Here is a 16990-nt window from a genome sequence, read left to right on the forward strand (position 1 = left end):
ATAAGACTCTGATGCTGATCCGGAAGTGAAATCCGTGACCCAATAAACAGTGCTTTGTTTACAGTCCAGCCTCTCTCTGTAAAAAAAAAAAAAAAAAAAATTCATCTTTGAAGGATTTTAGATTAAGATATTCTGATTTAGATTAAGATATTCTGATTTGGACAGTGGAAAGTTCAATATTGAGACACATAGATAGAGACAATATAGGACAAATAATTGTGACTTGAGTCCAAATAGTTGAAGCATAGCATTCACATACCCTCTCGTTTGCTTGTACACCACTACCACCGATTTTAAACAAGAAAAGTATCAAGGATATAAGAGATGCACAAAACTTAGTCATTTCATTCACTGATTCATTGATTTATGATTTCTAACCCGATTGTTGCTGGAATAGTCCCTTTTAGTACAAACTGTGTCGTCTGCGTCCAATATTTGCAATGTCTAGTTAAAATATTTATAAAATAAATTGAACAAATGAATGGGATTAACTCTTGTATGCATGCGTTCAAAGAGATATATCTCTTAAATGTACGAATAAATGAGTTTATCAAAGACGGCGAACTACATCACACCCGTTGCTTGAAACGTAGACTGGCTCATGCAAATATGGCGACCGTCTTGCTAAAGACCCCCCCCCCCCTCCTTTGATTCGAAAAGCCAACAAGCTGACAGTGTTTGGGACCCCCTGGAAACAATCAGGCTAGAACTTACGAAAGAAAGAAAGAATGAATGAATGAAATGACACTGTTGTTTTGCACTTTTTATGTCCATGGTGCTTTCTGTTCTTTTTTAAAATCTGTAGAGGGGGTAGTTAAGTATGAATGGCCATTCGTGTCATTGGCGGTCTATTTTAGCGCCTATAAAAACATACGCGTACGACTTCACTTTTTACGTGCTAGTTTTGGTAACTAGCGTGCTAAAAGTTGTAAATAGAGTTCTATTTCTTAATTTTAGCGTGCTAAAAATGAAAACGTACGCGTATGTTTTATTTTCATACGCGCTAGTTTTTCTGGAGCTATATTTTTCTTCTTCGAGTGAGTCGGGTTTGCTCGTAATGCCTGTAAGACTCTAGGTTTGATGAAAATAGCACTAGAATGTAAACATTCGCTAGTTTGTAATTTTCAGTAGTGCAATGAAACAAGTTGTACCATTTTATATCCGGAAAGATTGTATTACAAAGGGGCTCTTTGATGTTAAAACCTGGAAAAAAGCCATGACAGAAATTTTTTAAAAATTTTTTTACAATGAATTTAGGACACGGCAGACTATTGTTACAGAATTAGCAGATCAGACAGAAATTTAACATAAATAGGACGTATTGATCTGAAAGACATTTTTAATTTTAAATATTTATACATACTGGTAAGTGATTGTTCATTTCAACCGCATTTGCAACATGCACAGTTGAGAGAATGTTGTTGTACCTCTATGTTACTTTCATGTACTGTGGCTGAAATTTCATTGGATATTGTACTTATGGAAATTGTACATGAACTAAGCACACAGCTGACCAAACTCATTGCTACAATGTTCTAAAATAATCAGCCTGAATTAGATTAAAATACACTATCTTCATCAGTTATATAAAAAACTTGGGAAAATTAATTTTGCCAGACTAGATAGTACCAGTTTCTGAAAGTGCAATTAATAAATTATCAGTTACATATAATGTTAAAAAAAGTTGTTTTGGGCTCTTTTTTTATACAATTCACACTGAAGTCCGCTAAGTGATAAAGACCAAGCGGACCTAGCATTTTTTTTTTTAATACGAGCTTAGTTCATGTACAATTTCCATAAGTACAATATCCAATGAAATTTCAGCCACAGTACATGAAAGTAACATAGAGGTACAACAACATTCTCTGCACTGTGCATGATGCAAATGCAAACAGCTTCACCTTACACCTGTCACTTTCTCATAAGTTTATAATATCCGTAGAGCGACCCCCCCCCCTTGTTTTTTGAGTTCTCCTAGACGACCTAGAGGGTTAAACATAACAGCTGTTTTGACTGGATGTTGGAAAATTACGAACTTGGAGGGTTAAACATAACCACTGTTTTGATTGGATGGTGGGAAATTACGAACTAGTACGCTAGTTTCATCAAATTGAGCGTTAGCAGACATTCAAAGCAAAACTAGCGCGCATGATAATAACACCCATTACTGAGAAGCACAGTCATTACTGAGAAGCAAAGTAGTGAGACTTTTAAATACTTGCTTTTACTCAAAATCTTGCCATGGCATGAACAAAACAGATTTAGCAATGGTGCGGACCAAGCAAACAGTTTAGAACTACTGGGACCCCCGACAGGACTATCTTTTCTGTCCACTACGTGAAATAGATGCACTGACTCCAAATCTCAACAAGGAGAGAATCAACATATACCAAATATACAAATATAAAGGAAAATATACCATGGAAAGTCAAGCAAGCGTGACCAGAGCATGTGAAACACGAGGCAATAAGGCGACCAGACGAGAAGTGAAACAACTAGAGAAATTCTTTAAGCTGAAAAGGATAAACACACATGAAAGAAGCTACCTGCAATGCACATTTAGAGAAGGTACACAAGTGATAGATATGAGGCACATACAAAGGGATAAAATACCTAGTATTACTTCGTTAATAATAGCAATGAAGATAGCACATCCAGAATGTATAAACAGAGTGTACTCCATAAACCCTAACGGATACAAAGGTTACATCGTAAGACCAAAAGGGAAGACACTGATTTTGCCTTATGGAGAGATGATTGTTGGGAAAGAAAAAATTACAGTAAAAGAACCAGCACCCCTGCTAAGAGAAATTAAAAAAAACGAATAGGAGAACTACATTTGACAGACATCCCACTTGAAATTCCACTAGACGAAATAGTAAAACGGTTTGAGGAAAAATTTCATATTCCAGTAATCTCAGCACGGAATAGAACTATAGAGACAACAACAATACTAGATGGAACACGAATACTGGAAATCGAAAAAAGTGATATGAAGAAGATCAAGAGAGCGTTCTACATGTTCGGTTTCCTAGCCAAGTCTTGGTATAAAGGATGCATATATGACCATACATGCAATAGATGTGGAAAAATAGGTCACACATCATTTAAATGCCCCCAAAATCAAGAAATGACAGCGGAAGAAAGAGTACCAACAACGACAAAAACAACAACAAACACATCCAGCAGACAAATAGCAACAGAAAAGATGCAGCAACAACAACAACAAATATCACAAGATGGGAACGGACAAGAACATTATAAGCAGCTACAGCAACAGCTACAAGTACAGGAAGCAGTAGAAAACAACCAACAAGGTACCAAACTACATAAAGAATGACAACAAATACAAGAACATCTAGTACCTATACAAGCAGCAATAAAACAAAGGATAGATCAAATACAACCTCAACAACAACAGGGAAATATAGAGCAACACGAAAGACAAAAGTCACTACAGAAAGAAACTACAAACACAAAACAAGGGCAGAAAATTCTACAACAACAACATCAACAGACTCGAGCCCAGATCCAGTAGAAAATAGACAACAAGAATATAAACAACAACAAATACAGATACAAGCAGGAAATAAAGACGCACAGACGACAACAGATCCAAGGAAGCAACAACAACAGAAACAACTAGTCCAAATACAAGAAGAAAAAAGTCAACAACAAAAAAACACATCAAGCCAACAAGTTATTGAAACCAGACAACAACAACAAAGGACAATAAAAGCACAACAGCAACTAGGAATTAAGAACCAACAACAACAACAAACTTTACAAAGCCTACAAGGAAAAGAAATTAGACCAATACAATCACAACAGCAACATGAAACCAAATTATTACAACAAGGTGTAGAAATTGCAAAACAACTGCAAGATGAGCACCCTTATATAAAGAGTCTAAGAGAAGATTCATTACAGGAAGAGATCACAACCTTCCAATTACTACAAATCCAGAAAACTCAAGTACCCAAAATAACAGATATAACAAAAAGCACCAAGTCACTGCAGAGAGGAAACTTAGATCCACATGAACATCCATATATGAGGAGGATAAGAGAGGAAGAAGAAAGGAAAACGAGAGTGGAATCGCCACAGACAGAAAGTACAACTACAAAACAAATGCAGGAAGAAGCATCACAAATAACAAAAACTACTGAAGATGAGCAACGAACAACAAGCCCAGAAGTACGGAAAGCGCTCAGAGAAATGACGAAAATAAAAAGAAAAGAAAAAATAAGACAACAACAAGAGGAGGAGGAAAACAGAATGGAAGTTGAAAGCTGGTTTAGCAAAGATGAATACATTAAAAAATATGAATACATAAAACCCTAATTATATCAACAACAAAAATACTTTAAAAAAATAAAAAAAATAAAAAATAAATTTAAAAAAAAAATGCAATTCTTCATAAAACAATAACATAATAGCAAAACATACAAATAGCAATCCAAAACATGCAGGGCAGGAGGGCCTCCCTAACTGGTCTGGGAAGATCAAAAAGGAGAGAAAACCCTCCAAAAAAAAAAAGCATGATAATAAAACATACGCGTAAGTTTTAATTGTTAGCGCCCTAAAATGAAGAAACAGCACGCTATTTACAACTTTTTGCGCGCTAGTTTAAAATATAAAGCATATAAAAGTGAAGACATAAGCGTAATATTTTATACGCGCTACAATGACTGCCAATGACATGAATGGCCCGTTCAAAGTTGCGTTAGCCGTTATCGACATTTAATCACACGGACCAAGTTTCCTCTGACCTTGCCATCCCATTTTTTATATTTGGACGCCTACACGCAAACATAAATGTCCATATATCAAAAATAGGGTGGCAAGGGTCAGAGAAAACTAGATCTAACATTCGTGGTATAATGTCACAGGAGTCTGACGTTTTATCAATAAAGAATGATGAAATCGCTGACAACACGAAATGACCTTATCGGTACTATACATTAACACTGTTAAGTTATAGTATCGATAAGGTGATTTCGTGTTGTCAGAGATTTCATCGTACTTTACTGATAAATCGCCAGACTCCTGTGTACAGTGTATACCAAAGTGGTCCAACTACAGTCCCGCGAGTCAAATGTGGCCCATAATTAATTTTGTATGGTCCGCGCTCATATAAAAAATCAGTTTTATAATTATTGTATAATTGCTATAATATATATCATGCATGGCCCTGGAACTTTATATTTTTAGTAAATGTGGCCAAGGTGTTGGATTAAGCTCGAAGATGCGAATGCTTCGCGGCAACGAGATCTCATTTTCATAGTAATTTCGCAATAATAGCTTGTCGCAGTCACTGACATAACTGTGTTAAATTGGGTAAAGCCCATAACCACGATGCCACCCTACACCATGACCAATAAGATCATCTGTTATCTGGTGATTTACTTGACTATACCAGCTCAGAGGACACATGTATCTTAAGAGTAACAAAATAGTTCCTAACGTTTGATATGATTATTTTGTTCATTTTCGGATTTGTGAAGGTCATTCTAACATTATCCTTGATTTTATCACTTAAACTAAATAAAATTCTTCGCGAAAATTCGTGTCAACATGAGTTTTTGCGAAACGTACAATTCCTCATGTTTGTCAGAATTCATTCGTGGTTTAAATTGTTCATCTGTGGAGGTGCATAGTTTTCATTAACTCTTCAATTTCGGAAGTAAGAAAATTGCACATGTAGTCCGCGATCCCACACTGCCTCAATAGAAGCGATTGGAGCACCGGAACTTATGAAGTTTGGCGGGATGAAAGCAGCATGTATATTGCACGCACGATGGTGTCGCATTGTCTCCAGAATATATTAGAACATGAACGAAACCGTATTTATTAGATGTTTATGTACTACAGAAACCGTAGTTATTAGATGTTTATGTACTACAGAAGATGTCAGTGAAGACAAATGAATGTGTCACCCCTTGAAATATTTTTTCCCCACATACAGTTGTCAGTTCTCATCGAAAACTTATAACATCGTTACAGGCGCATTAAAGCGGGTAATAATATTACGATATTACAAGTAGTGTAACGAATAGTAAATGTGTAAAGAGAGCCTCTATATTGGAAGGTTTTTTTATAAAAAAAAAACCCTTTCACTTGTCCTACAATGTAAGACAAAAGATGGACCCTGATGTGTTGGGGTCGACCTAGTCCCACATGTAAGACCTGACGCAGATATTTATGTTTTGGGCGTCAGGGTCTTACAGCCTAACTATAATTTGACTCTACATCCCCGTTTGTTTGTACCCCCTACCGATTTCAGATACGAGAACGTTTAATGTGATAAAATGTGCACAGAACTAAGTCAATTGAATCATTGATTTATAATTTCTAACCTGACTGTGACCAGAATGGCACTAATGCTGGCATCCCCTGCACCATTTCATGCTTAACGGACTTAACATACTAACACGACGCCATATTGCGTACACTATAGGCTAGTTTATTTCCATCAGACGTAGTTCATCCTGTTTGGCAAAAGCTGAATAATTGAGTAAATTATATAACGTTGAGAGTTTGGAATTATATCCTTCTGCATACATGAACATAGAAATTAAACGGCTTGTTAAATCCACATGAAAAGCGTAGTTGTCATTTTCCTTTGCTAGATTCGACATTGTAAATATCAGAAGCAGATGACTTATGTATGTACATCTGTAGTCGTGATACACCCCTTTGCTGAAAATGGACTTGTCCAGAAACTGGAAATGGATCCGAGCATGTCCATCTTTTGCACTGAAAACTTCTGTTAAGCATGAAACGCGCATAAGATGATGGTGTTTGGGCCACTCTACTAAGTTCCTTGCACTTTTTATTACATTAAAGGTTTCCATTATTTGAATTGGTAGGGAGGTACAAAGGGTTTGTATTATCAGACTATAACAGCTCAGTGTAGTGTGTTTTTGATGTCGCCTAAGATCATAAGGAAAGTAAAATTTTCAGGAATATCTCACAACTGGCAACTAAAATAACTGCGCTTTTCTACAAAGTAAGGTAATAATGTTTTAGTCAGACTTTACTTTTTCTAATAAATTCAAATTCTCACAAAAGAAATGGACCCATTTTCAAGTTTCGTTGGCCTACATTTCAGTTGAATGGAAAGCCAGGAATACCGAAATCGGGTTAAGTGGAAATATTCTTTAACGAAACAAATATAATATGCCTATTGGAACTGTAAAGCAACGTTTTGTTTCGTTCAAGAAACATATCTGCCACATGAACCTACTTAAACATACTTCGGCATACCTCAACTACTGTCGCATTGCAACAAATTCAAATGTATGTCAGTGGAACATGAAAAAGCATCCATTTGCTAGTGTCATATTTTCATTCTGCCAGGATAAAGACGGCACAGTAAGTATATTAATTACACATAAATTAGTGGAAGAGTGTCGATATATGGTGCCAGATGTTTGAGATATTCCTGAACTTTGACTACTCATTCCAGTGTCAACGACATTGGAACACACTATACAAGGCCGTTATTTGGATAGTAAGACATAGCACCTAAATAAAATCAGCATGTGCTATGTCTTATATGTAGGACTAGGGTCGACCGAGTCCTACAATGTAAGACCGCATGTTTTTTATGTTCTATTTATAGCAGTTGCCCTACTTCAAGAAACATACTGGTTTCTACTTTGAACTTTGACCTCGGTTTCTATTTATAGCAGCTGTATGGCTTAGGAGAGAACAGACTGGTTTTCTAACTTTTGATCTTTGCTCGCAGATTCTTTGTTCTAGTTCAGAACAGAACCAGTCTAGGTATTTGGCGCTAGCAGTCAAGCCAGATTTATTTTAGTTGATGCATGTTAGAGCAAAAATATTTTTCAAATAATTTCACAGATGGATTAGGAAAAGACGAAAAACTGATTCAGAGATGAATACATGAATTACACAATACGGCGTTCCATTCTAGTGATTTTCATTCACCTTGAATGGCTGCACGGAAAGGATTTTAATACTGATCATGGTGGTAAAACAAGAAACCTTGAATTAGTTCGTTTACTAACTCCAGTACTGAGGTAACTTCTTTTTATACAGCAGAACTAAATTGTGGACACAAATTTTGTAAATACAGATGCGTTATCTTCCGAGTTCTTAATAAAACACAGACAACCTCTAGTGGTAGAATACTACATTGGTCCTTTGTTCAAACAGATGTTTCCTGATTCCAAAATTGCAGAAAATATGCATGTGCAAGAACAAAATCATCTAATATTATTAGGTGTTTAGCAGAAGATACTTCACTTAAAATTGCAGAAGCCATGAAAATTGGTCCATTTAATATTGCAACAGACAGGAGTAGTGATTGTGACAAAAAGTTGTACCCAGTCTGTGTAAGAGACTTTGACAATGAAAAGAGCAAGGTCAGAGTGCTCTTCTTTCATTATCAGAATTAACAGTAGATTCCTCTGGAGAAAACATTTTATTTATTTGCTTGATAATACTTTGAATAAACTTAAGTTGGCATAATTGTATGGGGTTTTAAGCTGATACTGTGTCAGTGATGACTGGAATTCATAAAGGAGTTGCATTCTATATTTTGAAAAATGTCTTCATCATTGTACATATCAGGTTGTCTGTCATATTATGCACCATGTTGCAGGAAAAGCTGCTGATAAATTAGAAGAACTCCTGAAGTATCAAGTTGGTACTCCACTCTACCTGACAATGTACTTCATACAAACTGAGTTGATTTTTTCATCTTATTTCCCAACTAAAAGATGCAATAACTGTAAGATATAAATTTCCTCTTATTTGTCAGGTTATGAAAGGAATATTGGTTCTTTACCATTCTAATGATGACTGAGAGATTGTTCAATATTGTTAACAAAAATAAAACTGAATTCAGATCCAGGCTCTCTAACCCTGCACTTAGTGCAAAACATTCATAATCTCAGCTGGTATATAGTGTTTTGAAATGTAATATGAGAGTTGGTTGCTTTTTAAAGCTCAAAGTGTTATATACAAAAACTTGAAGCAGTAATTGATGTTAAAAATTCCAGAGTGATAAATAAATCATTTTGTACATATGCTCATTGAATTTTTATCATGTTATATGTGGATTGCTCTTTTTCTGCTTGGATTACTCTTTTTGTCCACTTGGATTACACGTTTTCCTCGCCAAGGGTTGGCATGTATGATGTAGGTATTGTGCTCTGGTTGTGTTGCCACACCTCAATATTGCAGTCAATATGATATGTTGACGATGTCTTAACTCTCTGTAATGTTTCAGGAAAGAGTCATGGCACATTTTACGTCAGTTCAGTAGGATTTTTTGAGGGACCCGCTCTAGATGCCTACATTTTTTAACCATGCGGATTCGAGTCTCTGCTTGGCCAATGTCTGTATGTGAGAAAGCTTGCCAATACCTTCCCATGGTTCGGTGGTTCTTCTTGGGCTTTCCCCGGTGCTTCTTCCACTAGTTATACTGGCCACCAAGCATAGCCTATTGTGCGCTGAGAAAATGGTGTTAAGCCCACAACAACAGCAACCTACTATTTTGCATGTTTTTACTAATATTGAACGTATCTTTACATTGGAGTGTACATACCACTTCATCTTACCTATATCAAAGTGTATATATACCACTTCATGTTGCCTACATCAGAGTGTGTACGTACCACTTCATGTTGCCTACATCAGAGTGTGTACGTACCACTTCATCTTACCTATATCAAAGTGTATATATACCACTTCATGTTGCCTACATCAGAGTGTGTACGTGCCACTTCATCTTACCTATATCAAAGTGTATATATACCACTTCATGTTGCCTACATCAGAGTGTGTACGTACCACTTCATGTTGCCTACATCAGAGTGTGTACGTACCACTTCATCTTACCTATATCAAAGTGTATATATACCACTTCATGTTGCCTACATCAGAGTGTGTACGTACCACTTCATCTTACCTATATCAAAGTGCATATATACCATTTCATGTTGCCTACATCAGAGTGTGTACGTACCACTTCATCTTACCTATATCAAAGTGCATATATACCACTTCATGTTGCCTACATCAGAGTTTGTACATCACATTTCATGTTGCCTGTGTCACAGTGTATACATACCACTTCATGTTACCTATGTCAGCTTGTGTAATGTAATGACTGAAAGTCTTGGGACACCCTACATTATTTTCAAAAGTAATTTTTCTATGATGTTTAAATTTCTAATAAACAATCTGTGTATTTTCTGAATCCTAACATTTTTTAAAAAGTGAACATGGTTGTTAAGGGACTATCATCCTGAATTATTACATGTAATAAATTTAGATAATTTGTTTGAAAAGTCAATAAATATATTTAATTTTCATCTGTTTCCTTATTTCTACCCAATTCAGATGGGCATAATTTGATCGATGATAAGAGTTGAGCATTAGTTGGTTGCTGTAAGCATTTACAACAGTAAGCTATCACATTTGTCTTCAGTTTTTTATTCTTTGTTTAAGTATTATTGCATTAGAATAGTGTATCAATGCACTATCAATTATGTTTTATTTTGCCTTGAAAATGTAAATACCTAAATTGTTAAAACTGCTCCCAGTATGACAAGAATGATCAACAATAGCGTTTGGTTAACGCTCACATGTTTATATCACGGTGTCACTGTGTACAATGAAGATTTCAATTTGCAATAAATGAAGTAATAATAATAATAACAACAATAATATAATAAGAATAGTAATGACTTTATTTAAAGAAGGTAACACAATTAGCTATGAATTAATCTACCTTGAGGCCCTCATAAAAAGGAATTTATTTATTTTAGCTGCATCTCTGAAGCCACTGGATATATTGGGTTTCGAAGAATGAAATAAAGTGGGCATTTCTAATTTCAACTGGAATATTATTCCAGAACAAATTTCCAGAGTATTGGACACTTTTTTAAAAATAATTCCTTATTGTTTGGAAATTTATACTGTTTGGTAGACATGGATCACAGATGGGGAGTATTACCAGGTAGCCTATACTGGAATAGTGATTGTAAATATTCGGGAGTACTATTATTGGATATCCTGTACATGAATTTGGCTTTTCTCAAATGGATTCGGTCTGTAATAGGTAATATTTTTAACTTAGCAGCTAAATTTTCATTGCTTTCTTTCTGGATTGATATTATTCGAAATGCTCTTTTTTGAAGATGTGCCAGTTTTGCTATGTTTTATCATTTGCATTACCCCACACTGTATTACAGTAGTCTAAATAGAGTTGTGTATCTCCAAAATACAGTAAAGAAATTTCAAAAGTAATGCTTTGAAAATAATTGTAATACCATAAACACTCAGAAATAGTTTTGATGCAAGTGACCATAAATAAGTACCCGTTTACTCTAGGGCATAACCGATTAGCATTTTTCTACTGATTTCCGATTCCGGATTTTGGGCATGAAATTTTTCCGATTCCGGATACGATTCAATTAATCGGAAATGCTAAATTAAAAGGTTTTTCAAATTAACTTTTTAAACCGTGTTACACACGTTTTGCATATCACACCGATGTCACAAGGGGAAGGATATGGCAGGACTATATCAAAATGCAACGAAGTTCAAAGCCACAAAGAATCCATGAAATTTTTTATTTTTTTGCCAGTTCCGACCCATTCCTTGTTCAACAATTAGTTGATCTTTCCGCCAGGCTTTTATTTTCCCGCCTTAATCATTTATGTCGGCAAGCAGCCAGTTCCATCGTGTACTTTATTCAACAATTAGTTGATCTTGCCGCCATGCTTTAATGTCGCGGTCAAATAAAAATAAAACAGGCTTTTGTTTGGTCCTATAAAGTTGGCCTCTTGCGGAATCATTTTCTTTTAATACCTCATTAGCATGTGTCAATGTATTCAATATTATGCCTTCATTATTGAGGATGTTGACATAAACGGGTAGGACTGTATTATATATTTTAATAAATTTAAATCTTTCGGTCTAACTCAAGTATTATCGTTTCACCCCGTTGTGTTGACCATATTGGACTTTTCTGACTTCTTATTTAACTTTATTAACGCACTATCGAATGACACGCAGTGTTAGACACGGTGCTATAGAAATTCAACTTTATTATTTTTATTATCCGAATCGGTCGTTCCTGCCTTGTCTGACTCCGATTAATCGGAAGTTCATACTATCCGGTGGAATCCGATTTCCGGATCAAAAGTCGGTTATGCCCTAGTTTACTCAACCACTGTAATCGTGCTACTCAGCTGAGCAAGTGTTCATGCCTTAATTGACTTGACAATGATTCTGACATCAATGTTTAGTCAATCCAATATAATTTTGGGGGCCAGATTTAGTACTGCTGTTATGCAGGCCATCTCATCCTGCTCAACCCACTTTGGATTTTCCAACAGTTAATTCATGTGGAGTCATGTAGAATAAACAGTTATCGGTATTGATGCCAGACAAAAATCACCTTCATCATATGCCAGTTTCATGGATCAAACAATTATTTGTCTCCTACAGAAAATGAAAGACATATCTGCCAATTATTAACAAAAGGAAATGCCAGACAACCAGCTGTCCAAAATCAAAGGTTGCATACTGTTTTGAAAGTTACAAATTTGCGTTACTTTAAGCCAAAATACAAACGTTAAATGTATTAGTGTTGATGAGTTTAGTGATTATACTGTATACTGGTTTATGGGGCCCCGAGTGGCCGAGTGGTCTAAAGCGCTCACCGTTCCGGATCACTGCCATCTCACCTCTGTCTGCGTGGGTTTGAGTCCAAGGCTCGGCTGGCGTGGGTACGTGGGAAAGCCTGCCAGTAGCTTCTCGTGGGTCGGTGGTTCTTCCCTGAGTTTTCCAGGGTTCTTCTTCCACCATTTATACTGGCCCCCATGTATAGCCTATCTTGTGCTGAAAAATGGCGTTAAACCCTACAACAGCAACAGTATACTGGTTTATGCAACTTGTATAATTAAAGATGTGTGTCATTTCATATGATTCTCATCACATTGTTGGATCCCTTATATCTCTGAAACATGGTAACTCTTGAGCACGTGGGTCAATTGATGTCTATTTTAAATGTGATTTGGAAGAATGAGATGTGGTAAAAATGATGAATAAAGCAAAAATCAGCATCTAGTATTTTTGGGAATAAACAAGGATATAATTTGCACTGTGTAAGTACTGGTCTGTACACTATATTATAGTTGCCTGGTAAATTCTAAGCACCCCGTGAATTATTGAAGTTTTTATTTACTTCTATTTCATGTTGGAAAAATTGGAAATTATGAACAAGCAAAATAATAGCACAAATAAAATCAATGTAGATTATAACTTTCTTGATTTAGTAAGTGAACAAGAGCTAGTTACTGCTGCATGCAGTATGGCGATCTTACAGATTTTGGCTAGGCTTTTTTTAAAAATGTCTATGTGTTGGGACACAGAAAATGCTATAATTTTTAAATGCACATAAGTCTAGGGATACATGCAAAAAAATGATTTTTTTGTATACCAAGATTTACAGTCATTACGGTACATACTACTTCATTTTACCTACATCAAAGTGTATACCAGGGTTCCTGCAGTCATTGAAATCCTGGAAAGGTTTGTAAATTACAGAAAAGCATTTCAAGGGCCTTGAAAAGTTGTGAAATTTTAATAAGTCATTCAAAGTTTTGGAAAAGTCATGGAATTTAGTTATTTTGTATTATCCAGTCACATTTTCATTTGCTGATGCAGAAGTTTTACCAGCCTACCTAACTTAGATAATGGATTTGTTAGAGAAGGTTCCTCATAAACTTCAGTCTGACCACATCTAGGGATCTTACCACCGTTCCAAAATCTTGTACTCGTGGCACTCAAAAGAGAAGGACATATCCGATAGGATGCAGTGTGCCCAAAGCCAGCAGTAAAATATATTTTTGTGTTAAATTTACGTGTTAGGTAAGTATTAGAGGTTGTACATTTATGCAATAGGTACTCTTGAAATTGGTAAAAAGGTTTTGGAAAAGTCATGGAATTATATTTTTTAAAGATTGCAGGAATAACAGTACTAAAAGAAAATATTCTTTACATACAAGCCCAGGGCTGGTAACTTGAAAAATCATGCAACCTGAATCCAATTTCCATATGTCCAAAATTTCCCGTTTTAATATTATTTGTTGCTCATCGTTGCAATTGATACTGATAAACTTAAAATTCAATAGGTGGTTTGAAGGTAAGGCAAGTGTCATTAATATCCATCACTACACTCCCTTGAGACTGGATGACAATGGTGTTCAAAACTTCTTTGAGCAATTCCCCATCAGAACTGACTTGTTCTGGATGACCACAATGTTAGCATCGTCAAACCTGTATCCAATGCAACCTTATTGCGAGATATGCTTGTCTTTATAGAACAATGAATATGCATCTCATTTGGGACTGGCCATTTCATTGGGGTAAGGGGGCATAATATTTTAGTTTAATGGGAGCTTTACAAATAATACAGCAGTAATAAATGCCTCTGTCCAGTACACGGGTGGTCGTACTTCATCAATACAAATCTGTGCAAATGTGAGCCTGTGCTTATCATTATTTTTCTTTCACTCTATTTCACGGTTAAAATCATCTTGAAAAGCACTTGTCAGTTAATGGTTACTATTTTAACAAGATTAAGGTAACAAATCATAATAAAGAAAACTAACCTTGCATGTTCACTTCAGCGTGTCAAATGCATTGTAGGTGGTGTTCCTATTTTGATAGACACCATACATAGCAGGAATGACACATGATGATATCTTGTTTGCAGTTTGTATAAGGAATTGAATGCCCCCACCCACCCCAGGTTACTTCACAAAGTAAAAAAATTTCAACCAGGAGCTTTGAAACTTAGTTTGTCTGGGCTTTGATTGCTTTCCTGAATCTAATTGCCTCCTAAATCTCCTTCAAAAATGAATACACTTGACCACTAGTATGAGTACGACAACTGAAATAATCATGCTTTGCGTTTTATATATGGAGCAAAATCAGACTTGAAGTGTTGGTGTGTAAAAACTTTTAGGCATCTCTTTGATTTACCAGTATTGGGTTGTTCCACTTCGTGATCTTTTCCTATGCAAATTGGTGCAATGGGCGCACTCACTGCAGTCTTCAAACACATCAGTAGCTATTGTCAGCCATTTAAATCATATCTGAAATGTTTGTTTATACCTGATCACTTTGCCTTTTAATTGCCGCTGTTTAGACTGCCCGAAGGGTCATTTTATATCAGCTCTTATCATGACTGTTTACCGTTTATGGATGCTGTATGCAAAAGACATATGTTGAAGTGGTAATTATTTGTTCTTCAATTTTTGAAAAATACAAAGTATTTTTTAGTTATGCATCTGTGTCATGGGGTTTGGGAGTTAAATAATTGGATTTTTAGCATAACTTGCCATCTTATGGCAGGTATGTCAACATCTTGAAAATAAATTTCTGCATTTCTTCAGCATGACCAAAGTTTTTTAAAGACAAATTAGGTTGTTTTGACAAGCCTGATGGGCTTGGAATCCAAGAGGGGCCCCATCTGAAGATAGAGGTGCCCCATGCATCAAACTATTTGGTGCTTTTTAGCACAAACATGCCACTTCATATTTAGAAAATTGTATCTTTTACATCAGTTGCTTTATAAAATTGGAACTTGTTTTAATATTACTGTATGTCTGAAGTTCGTTTCCTTGATATGTTAAGGTTTTCCAGTCTTACCTACATGACAAGAAAGGCACTTCATTAAGGGCAAAACACTGTGTTCTGCACAACCCTTGTTTAATACTTTATTTGTTAATCATCCATAAAAGGTGGATGGTCTGTCACAAATAAATATGCAATAGAACCTGTTTTGAAAGACACACTTTCTGCCCATAAAATAATGATCTCATAATACAAGTGCTCTCTCATGTTACCAGTCATGGGGTTGAGGATACTGTACTCAGTTAGCTTATACTCCAGAGTCCAGATGTGTATGTGTGTGTATGTGATTTGGAATTTTAACAAGCTTTAATAACTTTTTAGTCCTATTGCTATGATGTTTGCATTGTGGCAGTTTATATTGATGTCTAGCACTGGGGCATCATGCCACGGACATATAGCATCATGTCCCACCCAGTCACATTATCCTGACACCAGGCCAGCCAGTCCTAACACTAACCTCTGAATGCTGAGTGCCTTGAAAGGCAGCTGTTAGTACCATTTTTAAAGTCTTTGATATGACTTTAGCAAGGTTTGAACCCATGACCTCCTGCATCCGAGGAGGAAACTCTAACCACTAGGCCACTAGAGCAGTCCAGAGTCCAGATAAATGAAATACTTGTACTCTAAAAATGTATTCTGAAGTACATACTCCACAAAGTACATTCTGGGGCACATCGTCTATTTAGGCACAAGGCTGGGCTACAACAGGAGCATTAACTCAACCTAGTCATTTCCTTTCTGGTTGTGGCAGTGTTCTGTGAATTAGCACCTAATTAGCCAGTTTCACCTGCAGGTAATGAAATCACATTTTGTACACAGCAATTCAATCAATACACATTTTTTTAAATAGATCCCTCATACTTTTAGATAAGCTACATGGATATTATGCTGAATGAATCAGATTTTCCATGGGAAGAAGCCTATTGATTTTGGAATCAAAAGGTCAGAGGTGAAGGTTATGAACTGAATGTACTGAAACGGATTTTGCACAATAATTTGTTTTCGATTATGTACCTTCACTAACATTTAATGAATGACTTATCTGGGTGGGAAATAAGCCTGTTGATTTGGGGGTCAAAGGTCATGGTTACTGATTTAAAGCAGAAGAATGGTTTGTGCAAGATAACTTTAGTTGTAGACCCTTTATCTTGACCATAGTTTGTGGAGGGCTTGCATGGAAGTGGCCTATTTAATTGGGGGTAAAAAGGTACAAAAGCAAGGTCGTCATGACTCAAAAAGAAAATTGTTTGTACAGAAAGACTTGTGTTGTATGGTAAGTTCCTTGACCAGACTGGTGGGTCGA

At 36.0% G+C, this 16990-nt stretch overlaps 1 protein-coding gene across 1 annotated transcript in view; it reads left to right on the plus strand.

Annotated features, from left to right (window-relative positions):
- The first annotated feature begins 5740 nt into the window (after positions 1 to 5740).
- Positions 5741 to 16990, plus strand: part of LOC149775573 (twinkle mtDNA helicase-like) — a 78974-nt gene continuing 67724 nt past the window's right edge. Inside the window, exon 1 of the mRNA XM_089943695.1 lies at positions 5741 to 6020. The gene's annotated coding sequence lies outside the window, so the exon portion shown is untranslated. The remainder of the gene's footprint in view (positions 6021 to 16990) is intronic.

The sequence above is a fragment of the Sinohyriopsis cumingii genome, chromosome 19, assembly GCF_028554795.1.
Source record: "Sinohyriopsis cumingii isolate HCF-2022 chromosome 19, ASM2855479v2, whole genome shotgun sequence".
Taxonomy (NCBI): Eukaryota; Metazoa; Mollusca; class Bivalvia; order Unionida; family Unionidae; genus Sinohyriopsis; species Sinohyriopsis cumingii.